Below are 18814 nucleotides of genomic sequence, written 5' to 3'. Positions count from 1 at the left end.
CATCATTAGTAGGTAGAAACTTACACCTTCTCTTTAGTACTGTCTCAGTTGGTGGTTACTTACTTTTCTCTCTTGACCCTCATTTGTTGGGCGGACCAGGAAGGATTTTATTTTTCAAGAAAACAATCGGCTTCCCTTAATCAGAGAGGAAGGAGAACCATTTTTCTGCCTTCTGATTTATGCTACTGGCAGCCAGTGTCTCTTGCTTGACTTTGCTGCTACCCAGTTTGTTGGTAACACAAAGAGAGAACGGTTTGGTCCTGCTGAAATGAAGCAGTGCCAGTGTAATAATTCAGAACTTCAGATGCAAAATTTGCTGATCTGAAAAATCCAAGCAGCAAATAAAACTCAGAGAACCACAGATGTATTTTTCTACTGGTAGATAGAATCTAGTTTCAACATCTCAGTAAACCATGCAATTATCCGCAACTATTATCACAGCAAAACAGAAATTCTAATTTTCACCTGATAAACCCCGTGTTGAGTGCTGTAACTGCTTTCTCCAGCCTACTACTGTTTTAGCACACTCTATGTCTGGTTAATCTATTTATCTTTTCCAGACTTATGCTTTAATGTTATACTCAAGTTTTCTGATTCCAGTCAGCAGTTTTGATATGTTTTTTTTCCCAACAGGCTATAGAAATCAGGGATTTATCTATGTAATCATGTCACATCTCAGTCTTCTTTTAGGGTAAGAACAACTGATCATGTTTCTCACATCTCTTATGACACATTTTTCAGATCTTGTCATTTTTGCATCATTTCTCTGTTACTATCTCCAGCTATTCAGCAGTTTTGGAAACATAACTGCCAGGAATACTGAAATACATGCTTCATCAAGTCTAACACATATGCTAAACCCTCCCTGCAATGTCTCCTCACTGCTCATCTCTATTCATCAAGGATCACATGAGGTTTTCCAGACGAAGCATCATATTAGATCATTGTATTTGTGAGATGCAGCAAGTCCTCTGTGCTGTAACTATGGCCTTGACGGCTTGTTCTAAGAAAAAAATTACTGCATTTGGAGAGCTCTTTAGACACATTCCTCTTCTGTGTCCATTCCCCCTTGGCAACCCAGCTCATTCCAATTTGATATGTTCTTAGCCTCTGGAAAAGGTGATGTTGCTAATGACAACGACCATGTAGAATACAGGGTAGTCATAACAGAAAGTTGCATGAAAAAGGCAAGCCATTTCGATAATAATAACATTCAAATGAACTGTGCATTTATTTTCCTGTGAACCAAGGGCATCACCCTGCTTCTGTAAAAGCGCAGTAAATATCTATTCAGCACTTCTGGGTTTTGAATTTTATTAACACGTTTTATTCGCTCTATGAAGAAATCCATCTTGACGTATCTTTCCTCAGTTATCTTTTTCCATCATTTTCTTAGATTCCTCATTATCATTAGCTCTGTCAACCAGAATTTTCCCTGATAATACTGGCTTCTCCTGATCCAATTCTTACATTTCAAGATTTTTAATTTATACGGGAGTACTATGTATTTCCTGTATTTTTTGGAGCTTTTTTCCTGCCTGCCCTTCTCCTCTGAGTCAGTGTTCCAGAGTCGGCCTCTTGGCTGACTGTGGAAGTGTTGACTACTAGCCAGCTATTGCAAGAATTTTGGATCATGGGATGTTATATCAACATGGATTACTTGTTGTACTTCATTAATCTGTTTTGCTATCTATATTCTACTTAACACAGGCAACTTTAGCATCTGGATCAATATTGAGATGAGCATCTAGAACAGCATCACTTATCTGATCACATATCTTATCTAGAAGATAGAAATAAGACAGACATAACATTTCTTTTTGTGATAAAAACAAAACAAAAAAGTTATTTCCTATTAAAATTTCATTTCCAGTGGGCAAGAGACTTCTGTTTATAGAGCACCTGCAAAAACACAGTTTTAGCAACTTATATGTACCAGAAAAGTATGTCTTACCCTGTTTTCACTCCTCTCTTCAAGTCAATTCTAGCTGACATTCTGCTATCATCTGCACAGGCCAGCAGCCTCCCAGGTCAGGGAGCAATGAAAAAGGCCTGCAAAGGCATTCTAAAATATTAGTTTCAGGAGAATGGAAGATACAAGTAGTAACTTTGGAAGAAGTCTTTAAGCTAAGATCTTTCTGTAGAGGATTTGCATTCTTCTCCTCTTTATTTTGAACTTTATATTGCATTTTCTGTGTGAATTACCTATTTTGATCTACATCTTATAACTGCCAGAGGCCTGCACTTAAGGCAGTGTTTATCCTTTCAGCACTTCCTGTGGGTACCTCTGAGATCTCACGTGTCAACTTTTTTGGATGACGAGAGGCATTGCTCTCCCTACAAACAGGTACACTAGATTGAAGTCCACTCCTGCAATTATCCACAACTATCTGGCTCATCTGAGTTTAGAAAAGCATCTGCAAACATTCTCTCAGGGATAAGTAATGACCAGTCACAAGTTTCCACAGTTATATTTCTGAGTTTTTGTCTTTTCTTTAAGGGCCAAAGCACTGGAGAAAAAAAAAGTTTTTACCTATTCTGTGTTTAGCACCTATGATTTACTGTCCAAGTAAGATTTGAGTACACCAAACACACTTGATTGGTTAAAAGTTAATGAACAATTTAGCGGACAAATTGAGATTCTTTGTCTCATCAGGGTAACTGAACCAGGTAAAAGCAATCCATGTTATTTCTTCAAAAGTACAGCTTTGAAAAGTTGCGTATCTGCAGAACCAACATGAGGAATATGAATTATCTTCACCCACTATTATTACAAAAAAAGATACACAAAATACGTTCAGCCAGTTGACTACACAGCTGGATCTACAACACTGTATCAATAAACCAGGTGCCTATGTTGCTTGCAACAGCCTATATAATTATCTATGTAATTGACAGTCCGAAATAACTTCTCCTGCAGGAGTGACTACCGTTACATATGTGCATAGGCTCAAGGGCCCAAAGTGGAATTTTATGAAGAAGTATAACTGAATATCGACCTTAAACTACTCATTTGCTTTTAAAGATAATCTGGTCTGGAAGCAAATACCAAAATGAAATTGTAAGGTAAGAGCAGGGTTATTCTGTACCCCAAAAGATCCGTAATTCAATGCAAAGTTTAAGTGCAAATTCAACTTTAGGATGAGAACTACAGACTAGTATCTTCCAGAACAATCTAAAAGCAAGGAAAAGTGGAACACACTACCCTGTAGCTTTGGATGGATGAGCCACTGTGCCGTCAATATTACCTCACTCACATACAAACTAAAAACAGGCTAAAAGCAAAGCACGAGTGCTAAAAATGTATGTGCCCCTTCTATTCACGCAGGCTACAGTGATTTCAATTTTAGCATGGGATTTGCTTACAGAGGCGCACAGGTCTCTTCTTCATTGGCATAATTTTCACGTTCTGAGTCAGCAATACCTATACCTTTATGTTTTGTTTCTAGTGTTCTCTCCAATCAAACCGAAGCTAAACATTTAACTATGAGTTTCATAAACGTTTGCAAAGTAAGTCCAAAAATTTAGAAGCTTGAAAAAAAGTGAAACAACAACAAGAAAAGGCGACTTGATAGCTGTAAAGCCTATCTTCAGCTATTTGTGCTGCATTGATTCCCAGGTCAAGCATTACCTTACTGAAGTTTCTTGCTAGCATACTTACTCAGAGAATTGGAATCCTGGTTGGTTACTTGAGCTGCACTGCACCATCAGTGATAAAAATTGGCCACAGTTTGAAGACACAAGGACATAAGACAAAAGACAGAAACATCATGTGGTCATAATTTCAGACCCAGAAATCGTTTGTGCAATTAATCATAAAATCAATAATGCCAAGTTCCAAAGTTTGTCATGACTAGTTTGTCAGCAACCTTGAGGCAAACTGAGTCCTGAAGATTACAGAATTGATTCACACCAGTGGGTCGGACGCTCAAGCAGGAATGGCATAACCTGCGACAAATGATAAGTTTTATTGCCTTCAGCTATTTGCACCATTGCAACATACAGTGCAGTTTTTTAAGCAAACAAGTGGTCGTGGTGGTTCAAGATATGATGCTACATGTTGCGGTGGTCTTGCAGCTGTCGGACTGTTCCCTAGAAGCCAGGAAGACAGACTAATATAACTGGTTTCATACTGTGCTGTTCCCACCTAATGAATAAGAATCCTGAGAATACAGATGCACAAGAAAAACACAGCTGCAAACCTTCAGTGTTTGACACCACTCTCATTTTCTCACTATTAGGTTTTTGATCTTTCCTTCAACTACCGAAAAGGTAAAAGCTAATATTATTTTAAGTCTTAACATTAAAATGCTCCATTTGAAGGTTCTGCCATAAAAGGAACTGTTGCTATCTTTACTGTAAATTTGAGCCACTAGTATGTCTGCTGAAGGTCCAAACTTTCTTCAGTTCATCAGTTAACATGCTTCTGGATACTTATTTGTGTAAACAAAACTGGGTGAAAAATAGCTGAATTTAATGAACAGCTGAAGTGTTGTGTTGCAGTCTCAGATCTGGAAAATACAACGCCTTTGCACAGTCTACAGCATATGCAAACTTGTCTTAGGGAGAGCAACGTGGCTAAGAGGCATACGTAGTATTACAGCAGTATCTGGAATGAAGCTCTGATGAAAAGCAATGCTTAGTATTCCAAATGTTTCAGAGATTCAGAGTTCAATGATCACCTACAATAAACTTGTGCATAAAGTAATATTTTTTCTTGACAGAATTATAAATGAAGTTGTAATTCCAGTGTATGTGGCAGCTCCAAGTCTACCTGTAGAAGACCTCTCCACACTTACTTCTCTCAAGCAGAAGTTTACAGTTGTCTATGCCAGACTATATTGCATACTAAACAAATAAGACAAATTCTTGTCAAGCAAACCAAGAAACTAATCTGAAGTCTATTCAAAAGAATTAATTAGTTCTTTCTTTTCTCCATTGGGGAAGATATGACCAAGCTTTCATCAGATAGCATTCTTCAGTGCAAGTATTAATAAATATTCAATCAGCACTTTTACTTACCAGAATGTCCTTCAGCAACAGATTCTGAGATAAAAAGAAATCATTCTTCTTTTTTTGAGGTATGAATTGACATGTCTTGGTATCTTTAGTGAGCCTGTAAATGAGAAAGACGCAAACCAACTAGACCACAGAACAAGCGCAGACAGAAGGTGAAGTGGAAAGCTTAATGTATCTGTGTAAACTGGTGATGTAACTGCTTCTGCATGCTTGTTCCTCAGAAGTTCAATAGATTAAGACCGTTCTGTGTGGATTTTACAATGCATTGCTACAGAAACTCCTTTCATAAGGCTTTTATGTTTGGTTAACCTTGGCCCTGCTAAACTCTGCAGAGTGTTATCATTACGTGAAATGTGAATGCAGATAAGCCAGAGTTCAGTGCTTTTGCACACTTCTCCAAGCCTTCATACTCACTCTTTCCTCTAAGTGCTAACTAAAAAGCACTTCAAGATAGTAACACAGGGCAGAGACTTTATCTGAATCTGTAAGGGCAAATGATGCTTTCTCCGAGGCTTAATATCCATACGTTATACTCAGCTGCAGTACTGAACCATGCAGAAATACATCTCTGTGTGAGAACAGGTGTTTACAATAGTTCCAGGTGGTAAGCTGTGCTCTTCTTCCCAGATACTGTTTGTCTCAGTGGCTAAGCAAGGAGCTGTAGAGCAACCAACAGCATGCTCTGTAGAAACAGTGATGAAGACAGTGGGTTTGTTCTAAGTTACTTTGAATTCTGAGACTAAAAGTTATGCCCTAGCTCAATAAATCTTAAACTTGTCAATAGTCAGGCTCTCGCAATCCATTTTACAGACCCCTTTTCTCCTACCGTTTGCCTTGATGAAGAGATACTAGTGGGAAACATCTGGACTCAAGTATATAAGTGAAGAAGTGCTGCCCCTTTGGAAGCACTCTTTGTCTTTGGCTTATTTCAGAACACAGTGCAACGTCACGCTGGAGCACCTGACTGCAGCACAGTGTCACAAAACTATCTAGGAATGACAACACGTGCGTCTGGTCTTAAAAACCCTTGCCCTGCTGAGCAGCTCTACACTGCTGCAACACATTGTGTTGAGCTCAGCTTCTCTAAATCAGTAGCAATTTCTGAAAATGTTACTCCATAACCTGAGCGTGTTAAATAGTAACAAGAGTACCACTGAGATGCAGGTACAACTTCAGCTACAACTGAAGGATTTACTACAGGTCATCACAAGCAAACCACATCCCCTACCAAGCCAGCAAACCTCTCACAAGAGATGTGTGTTCATTCTGCAAAGAAGTCTTCAGTGCTAGAAAGCAGCATGCCTTCACTTCAGGACACTTCCCAGAAATGAGGTGTATGAGGTAGTAAAAGTGGTAATGAAGGCAAAGCATTTAGACAAGTAAGTAAAAGTCAACCCTCAAAAATATAAAGCAAAATTGTATTTCAGATGCAAGAAATACTGGAGAAGGCACTGCCTAACTGTGGTAACTCAAGTGGTAGCTAGTATGCTGCAACAGGCCAGTCACCCTTGGTGAAAACCACCACTCTCCAGAGTGATCCTTGAAGAGGTGACTTTATTGGAGTGAAGGGAACATCTGCACCCTTTTTGTCTTTGTCTTTTTTTTTTTTTTAAATCCTAGGAAAAGGTTTTCCACACATAACACCAAAAAAACACCAGTTCTCAGAGAACAATGATTGCTTAAGTGTGTATGAAGGGAATAAGGAATAAAAAGGAATACTTTAAACCACAATTAATGATTACCAGAAGTGCCCTAGGAAATCCATTAACTCATCTATTTCATTGTCTGTCTTTAACTTCAGAACTGATTACGATACCATACAAAATTAAACTAGTCATACAGAGATTTTTGTGCAACTCTGTGTAATAAATACACTTTGAGCTCAAGTTATATGTTCAGTAAAATATTTCATATAAAGCATAAAAAACATTCATATGAAGAATTTCAATCTTCTCCATCATGAATTCATATTATGCTTCATTCTAAAATACTTGTGCTTTACATCGTGTCTTGCACACTATTCTCATTCAATATATGGTCCTCAGCATGTTTTATAATGTAAGGTTGTCCCAGTTTTAGCTGGGACAGAGTTTTTTTTTAACAGCCAGAAGAGCTCCCTGTTTTGGTTTCACTCAGAGGCTCACTCTGAGAAGAATGTTGATAGCAAGCTGATGTTTGTAGTTGGAAGTGAAACTCCAAGGACTTTTCAGTGTGCGGAGTACAGAAACACGGCAGGATAAGGGGGGAGCATAGCTGGGACAAGGGGGACACGATTCCCCTTGTCATTTGTGTGGAACTTAAGACTGAGGGCCAAACTGGCCAATTAGTATTCCATATCATGCAGCGTCATGCCCAGTATAAAAGCGAGGGTCAGCCGGGAAGAAGGGCTTTTGCGCTTTTGCTCTTTTTGCACTTTTGCTCTTTTGCGCTTGCTGTGCTGCTGCTCTGCTGTTTTTTTTTTCTTTCTCTCTCTCTCTTTCTCTCCCTCTCTGCCCCTCTCTATTTCGGGGCCTCGCGTTCGTCCGGGATTTGCAGTTTTCGGGACGAGACGGGCTTCGCATACGAGGGGTGGTGAGCACCTACATTGTATTAAATCATCTGTATTAAATCACTCTTATCTCAACCCACGGGTTTCACGTTTATCCTTTAATTCTCTCCCTCATTCCTGGGGGTGGGGGAGGGGGAGTGACCGGCTGTGTGTGGGGCGGTTCAACATAACCCACGACAGTCTTAATTGGCGCCCAACGTGGGGCCCGAAGGGGTTGAGATAACGATGTGGCTGGCCGGAATGCTGTTTGTTATGCTTGCGTACATGTTACCGGACATTCATAATTTATTGTCTTATCTACCCTATATGATGTTAGGTGGAATGTTTATGCGGTTTTCTGGCTCTGGGTGTTGGACCGGCATGAAAAGTATGTTATCGGTAATTAAGGGTTTTGCTATACTGTACGGTGTAACTCTGATAAGATCATCGGTGCTGGGTCCGGCTCAGTCTTTGTATTCGGCGGTGCAGAGGGGGATGGTGATGTGGAACTCGTTTATTAATTTTGAGCGTCACCTGGCGGATATCATCGCCAATTATACCGGTGACTTTTCATTCACAAAAGCTTACGTTGATTTTGATAATGCCGAACATCATTGGAATAATTTAACCGGTTTGATTGTCCTGCAAGGTCTCCTGAATATATGTTTAATTATCTATATATTCAAAATCAATCGGCCATTTAGGGGTGTATATCAATTTATTTCTCGGGTTATTGTGCTTGCCATCTCAACTCCCATGACAAGCACTATAGCTACTCAGACTACAACGTTATCAGTTGCCCCCGTAAGGAAAAGAAAATGTATACAAAAGTTAGACGACGAAGAAGAGGAATCAGGGCCATCACAACAACCAAATGAGGAAGAGCAACCAGGACCATCAAAGCAACCAGACAAAGAAGAACAACCGGGGCCATCACAACGATTGGAGGAAGAGAAACCAAGGAAATGTCTGCGAAAGTCAGAACGCAGAGGAGAGGATGATGATGATGATGAAGAGCGACCAGGGCCATCACGTGAAATGAAGCGGGAGCGTTCTGTTTCGCCCCAGAGGAAATCTCAGTGGAGGAGGAGTGACATCATAGATGAGAGGATAACCACCAGATCTCTAAAAATGAGCGAGCTGCGAGATATTCGAAAAGATTATGGCCGCCTTAAAGGTGAGCCCATTGTCTCTTGGTTGCTCAGATGCTGGGACATGGGAGCCAATAGTCTGGAGTTAGATGGTAGTGAAGCTAGGCAGCTGGGAGCCCTTGCCATGGATGGAGGCATTGATAAAGCAATTGGAAGGCAGACACAAGTCCGCAGCCTCTGGAGACGACTCCTGGCAGCCATAAAGGAAAGGTACCCCTACAAGGACGAGGTGCCATGTAATGTAAGCAGGTGGACCAACATAGAAAAAGCTATTCAGTATCTGAGAGAACTGGCTGTGCGAGAGTTGATTTATCTTGACTCGAGAAGCGGACCAAGACTCGAAGATCCAGATGACGTCCGGTGCACACGACCAATGTGGCAGAAGATTATACGGAGTGCGCCAGCCGCATATTCCACCTCATTGGCAATAATGGACTTCGGGGACGATGAAGCACCACTATCCGTAGGTAATCTGGTCACCTACCTCCGACGATATGATGATGACACTTCTATACGAACCTGTGTTGCGGCTGTGGAAAAGCTGTCTGAAGAGGTCCGAGAATTAAGAGAAAAAGTAGATTTCCCACCACCCGAACGTTCTAGAATTTCAGCTGTCAGAACCAGGCGTTACCCTCCTCGAGAGAGACAAGAGAGACGGTACAGATCACGGGGTGAGCTATGGTTCTACCTCCGTGATCATGGAGAAGACATGAGAAGGTGGGATGGAAAACCCACCTCCGCTTTAGAGGCCAGGGTACGCCAGTTGGGAGGAAGAACCAACAGGAATAGAACTTTCTCCAATTCCTCCAGGACAGCTGTTGCCCCAGTCTACAGTGAGCAGTCCACTAGTCAAAATGGGAGGGCTGATCCTCCTAGCCATCCTGACTCCAATCCTGCTGATTCCTCTGATGAATATGATAACAGGCATTAGAGGGGCCCTGCCTCCAGCCAGGTGGAGGAGAGGGATAATCGAGTGTACTGGACTGTGTGGATTCGGTGGCCTGGCACATCATACCCTAGAAAGTATAAGGCTTTAGTGGATACTGGTGCCCAATGCACTTTGATACCATCGAACTTCAGAGGGGCAGAATCCATCTCTATTTCTGGAGTGACAGGGGGGTCTCAACAACTGACTGTGTTAGAGGCTGAAGTGAGCCTAACTGGACAGCAGTGGCAAAAACACCCTATTGTAACTGGCCCAGAAGCCCCGTGCATCCTTGGCATAGATTATCTTAAGAGAGGGTATTTCAAAGACCCAAAAGGGTATCGGTGGGCTTTTGGCATAGCTGCAGTAGAGACAGAAGAAGGCAGGCAGCTGTCTACTTTGCCTGGTCTCTCAACGGACCCTTCTGCTGTGGGGTTACTGAGGGTCGAAGAACAGCAGGTGCCAATTGCTAATACAACAGTGCACCGACGGCAATATCGTACCAACCGAGACTCTCTAATTCCTATCCATAAGTTGATTCGTCAACTGGAGAGTCAAGGAGTCATCACAAAGACCCGCTCCCCTTTTAACAGCCCTATATGGCCTGTGCGTAAGTCCAATGGCGAGTGGAGGCTGACGGTAGACTATCGTGGCTTGAATGAAGTTACACCACCATTGAGTGCTGCCGTGCCAGATATGCTGGAACTTCAGTATGAACTGGAGTCAAAGGCAGCCAGGTGGTACGCTACAATTGATATCGCTAATGCGTTTTTCTCAATTCCTTTGGCACCGGAATGCAGGCCACAGTTTGCTTTCACTTGGAGGGGCATCCAGTATACCTGGAATCGACTGCCCCAGGGGTGGAAACACAGCCCCACTATTTGCCATGGACTGATCCAGACCACACTGGAACAGGGTGATGCCCCAGAACATCTGCAATACATTGATGACATCATTGTATGGGGCAACACAGCAGAAGAAGTTTTTGAGAAAGGTGAAAAGATAATCCAAATCCTTCTGAAAGCAGGCTTTGCCATAAAACAGAGTAAAGTCAAGGGACCTGCCCAGGAGATTCAGTTTTTGGGAATAAAATGGCAAGATGGGCGTCGTCAGATTCCGATGGACGTGATTAATAAAATAACAGCTATGTCCCCACCAACCAACAAAAAGGAAGCACAAGCTTTCTTAGGCATTGTGGGTTTCTGGCGAATGCATATTCCTGACTACAGCCAGATTGTAAAACCCCTCTACCAAATAACCCGAAAGAGGAATAATTTTGAATGGGGCCCAGAGCAAAAACAAGCCTTTGAACAAATTAAACAAGAAATAGTCCATGCGGTAGCCCTGGGACCAGTCCGGACAGGACAAGATGTCAAAAACGTGCTCTACACCGCAGCCGGGGAGAATGGTCCCACCTGGAGTCTCTGGCAAAAAGCGCCAGGGGAGACGCGAGGTCGACCTCTTGGGTTTTGGAGTCGAGGATACAAAGGATCCGAAACCAACTATACTCCAACGGAAAAAGAGATATTGGCAGCATATGAAGGAGTCCGAGCTGCTTCTGAAGTGATTGGTACAGAAGCACAGTTGCTCCTGGCACCCCGATTGCCAGTGCTCGGCTGGATGTTCAAAGGGAGCGTCCCGTCTACACACCACGCAACTGATGCCACATGGAGCAAGTGGATCGCGCTGATCACACAAAGAGCTCGGATAGGAAACCTCAATCGCCCAGGAATTTTGGAAGTAATCACTAACTGGGCTGAAGGTAAAGACTTTGGAATGTCACCAGAGGAGGAGGAGGTGACACGTGCTGAGGAGGCTCCACCTTATAATGAACTATCAGACAATGAGAAGAAGTACGCTCTGTTTACCGACGGGTCCTGTCGCCTTGTAGGAAAACATCGAAAATGGAAAGCTGCTATATGGAGTCCTACTCGACAGGTCGCAGAAGCTACCGAAGGAGAAGGTGAATCAAGCCAGTTCGCAGAGGTGAAAGCCATCCAACTGGCTTTAGACATCGCTGAACGAGAAAAGTGGCCAATGCTCTATCTCTATACCGACTCTTGGATGGTAGCAAATGCCCTGTGGGGATGGCTACGGCAATGGAAGCAGAGCAGCTGGCAACGCAGAGGTAAACCCATCTGGGCTGCCCCGTTGTGGAAAGACATTGCTGCTCGAGTAGAGAAGCTGATTGTGAAAGTACGACATGTAGATGCCCATGTACCCAAGAGTCGGGCCACAGAAGAACATGAAAACAATCAACAGGTGGATCAGGCCGCCAAGATTAAAGTGGCTCAGGTGGATCTGGACTGGCAACATAAAGGTGAAAAATTTCTAGCTCGTTGGGCCCATGATGCCTCAGGCCATCAAGGAAGGGACGCCACATACAAATGGGCTCGTGATCGAGGGGTGGACCTAACTATGGACACCATTGCAGAGGTGATCCATGAATGTGAAACGTGTGCTGCAATCAAGCAAGCCAAGCGGTTGAAACCTCTTTGGTATGGAGGGCGTTGGTCGAAATATCAATATGGAGAGGCTTGGCAAATTGACTATGTCACACTTCCACAAACTCGCAGTGGCAAGCGTTATGTGCTTACAATGGTGGAAGCGACCACTGGATGGCTGGAAACCTATGCTGTGCCCCATGCCACCGCCCGGAACACGATCTTGGGCCTTGAAAAGCAAGTCTTGTGGCGGCATGGCACCCCAGAAAGAATTGAGTCGGACAACGGGACTCATTTCCGTAACAATCTTATAGACACCTGGGCCAAAGAGCATGGCATCGAGTGGGTATATCACATCCCTTATCATGCACCAGCTTCTGGGAAGATTGAACGATATAATGGATTGCTAAAAACCACACTGAAAGCAATGGGTGGTGGAACCTTCAAACATTGGGATACGCATTTAGCAAAAGCCACCTGGTTAGTTAACACTAGAGGATCTGCCAATCGAGCTGGTCCTGCGCAATCAGAACTTCTACGTACTGTAGAAGGAGACAAAGTCCCTGTAGTGCACATGAGGAATATACTCGGGAAGACAGTTTGGGTTATTCCTGCCTCGGGTAAAGGTAAACCCATTCGTGGGATTGCTTTTGCTCAGGGACCTGGGTGTACTTGGTGGGTGATGCAGAAGGACGGGGAAGTCCGATGTGTACCTCAAGGGGATTTGATGTTGGGTGAAAATAGATGATAAAATGAATTGAATTGTGTGATATTAATTGCTGAATAACCCTGTCCCTGCATACCATCATCACTATGGTTGTCACATTGTACTAATGTCATTATATTAAGAATCATCCAGGTTAATGAAGAATGAACTTCGTCAGAATCAGAACTGATTCCAAACAACCAGCAACTTCTTCAAGATCAACATCTTCAACCTGCAGACAGCGGCCGGATACACCAACTACGAGCTCCAGGCGCCACACGCAACAAAGACTACATGTCATCCGTTCTACCGACTGAGCGAATTCCACGTCGTCTTTCCTGCCCTGAGAGACTGCTGTAACAGATGAAGACACATTTTGGAGGGATGACCCATGGCTAAGGGAATAGTATATATGTAAGGTTTGAGCATGACATGCATGGTATGGAATAAGGGGTGGATACTGTCCCAGTTTTAGCTGGGACAGAGTTTTTTTTTAACAGCCAGAAGAGCTCCCTGTTTTGGTTTCACTCAGAGGCTCACTCTGAGAAGAATGTTGATAGCAAGCTGATGTTTGTAGTTGGAAGTGAAACTCCAAGGACTTTTCAGTGTGCGGAGTACAGAAACACGGCAGGATAAGGGGGGAGCATAGCTGGGACAAGGGGGACACGATTCCCCTTGTCATTTGTGTGGAACTTAAGACTGAGGGCCAAACTGGCCAATTAGTATTCCATATCATGCAGCGTCATGCCCAGTATAAAAGCGAGGGTCAGCCGGGAAGAAGGGCTTTTGCGCTTTTGCTCTTTTTGCACTTTTGCTCTTTTGCGCTTGCTGTGCTGCTGCTCTGCTGTTTTTTTTTTTCTTTCTCTCTCTCTCTTTCTCTCCCTCTCTGCCCCTCTCTATTTCGGGGCCTCGCGTTCGTCCGGGATTTGCAGTTTTCGGGACGAGACGGGCTTCGCATACGAGGGGTGGTGAGCACCTACATTGTATTAAATCATCTGTATTAAATCACTCTTATCTCAACCCACGGGTTTCACGTTTATCCTTTAATTCTCTCCCTCATTCCTGGGGGTGGGGGAGGGGGAGTGACCGGCTGTGTGTGGGGCGGTTCAACATAACCCACGACAAAGGTGTATCTACACTCCAACCCCAGCCTTGAATGTAGAAGGAAAAAAAAAAAAAGAAAAGAAAGCGTAAAGAACAGACACCCTTTGTAAATGAGAAGCCAAAAAACAGGGGCAAGAGACACTAGAGCAGAGGGAAGAGGTGCCAGGGCAGGAGAGACATGAAGGCGGCAGGGTGCTGGAGAAAAAGGTGGCATAAGAGAAGTTGCCTGAGCAGGACTAGAGCAGAGAGACAGCCACACAGGGGCAGACACACAAAAGAAGACATAGGTCCTCTGAGGGGTCTGCAGGCAGTGGAGGAACCCATGCCAGAGAAGTGGAGATAGAAATATGGAGGAGTGAAAGAAAAGCAATCACAACACACTGAGCCCAATCTCATGCTCCCTATCACCTCACCCAAGGGCCTGAGGTCAGGAAGCAGGGAGAAGAGGTGTTCAGAGGGAAGTTGGGGTGTTCTCTCTAAGTGATCTTTTGTCCTCTTTATTTTTCAATACTAGAATCAGTAATTAAAAGTTTTGTTAATTGTCAATAAATTAAGTCAAATTCCCTGCAATAAAACTGTTCTGTTGCCTGTGACAGTGGGTTTATGCTTTACAAGACAGCTGTCCCAGCCAAGATTCATGTATCGCTGATGAATTTGTTCAAGGAATGTCAACAGCTTCTGTAAGAGTAATGTTTTCCTCTGTCTCTTTCTCTGATATTTCTTGACCCAGTGTAAAAAACACCATCAGTGCCACTAGATTCCGAAAGCTGCTGTGGAAAATGGAGAGATAAATTGGAAGATCTTTTAAAAATGGGATCACTTCAGCAGCTGAACTTTGAGTACTGCTCGGCTTCTCAGGACCTCATGAAAAAAGTACTGTTGGAGCCACAGAACTGTACCTGTCCCAGCTGAAGTCCATGCATATTCTGCTTATGTTTGGCACACCAATACAGTATTTCAGCCAGAGGCTTGTCTCTTTTCGTTTTGCAAATTTGTTTTTGCCACAGTTCCACTGTTTTTCCTCATCGTCTATATAATATTTCAGCTCAACTTGCTTATGCAAAGAGATAGATTGAGTTCTCACAGTTGAAGTGGCTCTTGTGCCTCAGTCACTTTGTCTGTAATCAGTTCAACAACGTGCGCTCCAACGCAGGTCGCTCGGTTCAGCCCCAAATGAAAACACCGTTCATTCACATACCCACCTCAGAAAACTTCTGCAGACAAATGCTGCTCTTGTGGACAAACACGTTCAGGTCCTTCTCTCCGGACTGCTTCTGGCACTCCATCAAGACCTCGCAAGGTGATTTCCCAGCCTGTCCTTTGCTAAGGCCCATTGCCTGATGAGAGTCTCCCTATAGACATGTTAAAAAGCTACTTGGCTGCTATTTTTTTCCAGGTGAGGCCCCCAGCTTTTCAGCTCTTTCCTCCGGCCTCTTCTAGCTTTTGAGCACAGCCAACATTCCCAGCTCTTCTTATGTTCTTCTTTCCAGGAAGACCACTTGAAGTTTCAGGCATATCACGCTCTCAGGTTGATCAGTTCTGACATATAGGCAGGTCTACAGCATCCACCTACTCCCTTGCAGACCCCAACTGGTTTAATTGCTGACTTCCACAGGATGGAGAAACACATCTCTTGAGCAGAGTCTGGGGTTTCCACAGGTTCTCCCTGAGCTGAGTGATTTTCACAGGTTCCTCCAACTATTGACTGGATCATATTGTATTATTTCCAACTCCTATTTATGAATTTTATAGATTTCCTCAGCAGTTCTAGTGTATCTCCTGGACTCTTCCTTCCTAAAATCTATTACAAATCCATTGAAATGTGTAGTACATACTCAGATGTGTATTTCTGATCTGGCCTTTCTACTCTTAGCTTCAGTTGAACAGGGACTGAGGAAAATCAGTTACCATTTCCTGGAAGCAGCATCCTGTATTACAAGAATCTGGCCAGGGACATCAAGGGCAACAAGAAAAACTTCTATAGGTATGTCAGTGACAAAAGGATGACTAGGGAAAATGTGGGCCCTCTCCAGAAGGAAATGAGAGACCTGGTCACCTGGGACATAGAGAAGGCTGAGGTACTCATTGACTTTTTTGTCTCAGTCTTCAATGGCAAGAGCTGTAGCCACACTGCCCAAGTCACAGGAGGCAAAGGCAGGGACTGTGAGAATGAAGAACCGCCCACTGTAGGAGAAGATCAGGTTTGAGACCATCTAAAGAACCTGAACGTGGACAAGTCCATGGGACCTGATGAAGTGCATCCATGGGTCCTGAGGGAACTGGCAGATGAAGTTGCTAAACCTTTATCCATCCTATTTGAGAAGTTGTAGCAGTCAAGGGAAGTTCTCACCAACTGGAAAAGGGGAAACATCACCCCCATTTTTAAAAAGAGAAAAAAGGAAGACCCAGGGAACTACAGGCCAATCAGTCTCACCTGTGTGCCCAGCAAGATCATGGAGCAGATCCTCCTGGCAACTATGCTAAGGCACATGGAAAAAAAGGAGGTGATTGGTGACAGCCAACATGGCTTCACTAAGGGCAAATTGTATCTGAAAAATTTGGTAGCCTTCTACGACAGGGTTAGAGCAATGGTGAACAAGGGAAGAGGAACTGACAACATCTACGTGGACTTGTCCAAAGCATTTGATGCTGTCCCGCGCAACATCCTTGTCTCTAAATTGGAGAGACATGGAATTAACAGATGGACCACTGCATGGATAAGGAATTGGCTGGATGGTCGCAGTCAAAGAGTTGCGGTCAATGGCTCGATGTCCAAGTGGAGACCAGTGACATGCGGCATTTCTCAGGGGTCAGTATCACGGCCAGTGCTGTTTAACATCTATGTCAGAGACATAGACAGTGGGATCGAGTGCACCCTCAGCAAGTTTGCTGACAACACCAAGCTGTGTGGTGTGGTCGACACGCTGGAGGGAAAGGATGCCATCCAGAGGGACCTTGACAGGCTTGAGGGGTGTGCAAACCTCTTGAAGTTCAACAAGGCCAAGTACAATGTTCTGCACATGGGTCAGGGCAATCCCAAGCACAAGTACAGGCTGGGCAGAGAATGGATTGAGAGGAGCCCGGACGAAAAGGACTTGAGAGTGCTGGTGGATGAGAAACTCAACATGAGCCGGCAATGTGCACTGGCAGCCCAGAAAGCCAACCATATCCTGGGCTACATCAAAAGAAGCGTGGCCAGCAGGTTGAGGGAGGAAATTCCGCCCCTCTACTCCACTCTCACGAGACGCTATCTGGAGTATTGTATTCAGCTCTGGGGCCTCCAACATAAGAAGGACACGGACCTGTTTGAGCGAGTCCAGAGGAGGGCCATGAAGATGATCCGAGGGCTGGAGCACCTCTGCTATGAAGACACACTGAGTCAGTTGGAGTTGTTCAGCCTGGAGAAGAGAAGGCTCCAAGGTGATCTTATTGCAGCCTTCCAGTACTTAACGGGGGCCTACAGAAAAGCTGGAGAAGGACTTTCTAGAAGGACATGTAGTGACAGGACAAGGGGCAATGGCTTTAAACTGAAAGAGGGCAGATTTAGATTAGATATAAGGAAGAAATTTTTTCACTCTGAGTGGTGAAGCACTAGAACAGGTTGCCCAGAGAAGCTGTGGATGCCTTATTGTCCTGGTTTTAGCTGGGACAGGGTTAGCTCTTCTTTTTAGCAGCTAGAAGAGCTCCGTGTTTTGGTTTTACTCAGAGGCTCGCTCTGAGAAGAATGCTGATAGCAAGTTGATGTTTGTGGTTGGACGTGAGACTCCAAGGACTTTTCAGTGTGCCAGAGTGCAGAAGCATGGTGGGATAAGGGGGGAGCATAGCCGGGAAAAGGGGGCCACGATTCCCCTGTGATTTGTGGTGGAACTTAAGATTGAGGGCCAAACTGGCCAATTATCATGCAGCGTCATGTCCAGTATAAAAGTGAGGGTCAGCCGGACAGAAGGGCTTTTGCGCTTTGGCTCTTTTGCTGCTTTCGCTCTTTTGCGCTTCTGCGCTTTTGCTCTTTTGCCTTTTTTTCCTCCTCTCTTCCAGTTCTCCCACTCTCAGAGTACTATCTCTCTCTCTCCCCCTCTCTATTTCAGGGCTTCGTGTTCGTCCGGGATTGCAGCTTTGGAACGAGACAGGCTGTGGATAAGAGGGGGTGGTGAGCATCTACACTGTGTGTTACTTATCTGTATTAAATCGTTCTTATCTCAACCCACGGGTTTCCCATTTCTCCTTTAATTCTCTCCCTCATTCCTGGGGGTGGGGGAGGGGGAGTGACCGGTTGTGTGGGGGGTTCGGTTGCTGGAGCGGCCTAACCCACAACACTTATCCCTGGAGGTGTTCAAGGCCAAGTTGGATAAGGCTTTGAGCAACCTGATCTTGTGGCAGGTGTCCCTGCCCATGGCAGGGGAATTGGAAGTAGATGATGTTTAAGACCCCTTCCAACTCCAACCATTCTATGATTCTGTGAAAAGAACGCACTATCACGGTGTTTTTCAGTCTAGAATATCTTGGATATCTGATTCCCGTCAGTAATCCATAAACAGTTGTTTATGAATTAAACTGCATTCTTAGCGTATTTTAAGTTTGGAAATTGTCCAACATAAGAACATTTTAACCCCAACAGAGTGCATTTTTGCTCTCTGCAACTTGAGTTCTTCACATGAAATTAGAATTCTTGTCTTCTTCTCTGGATTTCTCTTATGAAAGCTGTTATTTAGTGAATAGCCTTTCTAGAAACTGAAAATACAAAGTTTATGATGATGGAGACGCTAGCAGTCAAAAACCTGTCGCGAATTCAGGTACATTTCCTTTGAAGATCCTGATTCTCTTCCAGTCACAGCAGAAGACTCTAAAAATACAAATATTTCTCTGCAATAAAGCTACTTTGCAACAATGTTTCAATCACTTCAGTTAGAGTACAACTTGACTCCAAACTGTAAGTCCTTT

Source organism: Tauraco erythrolophus, chromosome Z, assembly GCF_009769465.1.
Source record: "Tauraco erythrolophus isolate bTauEry1 chromosome Z, bTauEry1.pri, whole genome shotgun sequence".
Taxonomy (NCBI): Eukaryota; Metazoa; Chordata; class Aves; order Musophagiformes; family Musophagidae; genus Tauraco; species Tauraco erythrolophus.
The sequence above is the reverse complement of the archived record's forward strand: the minus strand, read 5'-3'. Positions refer to the sequence as shown.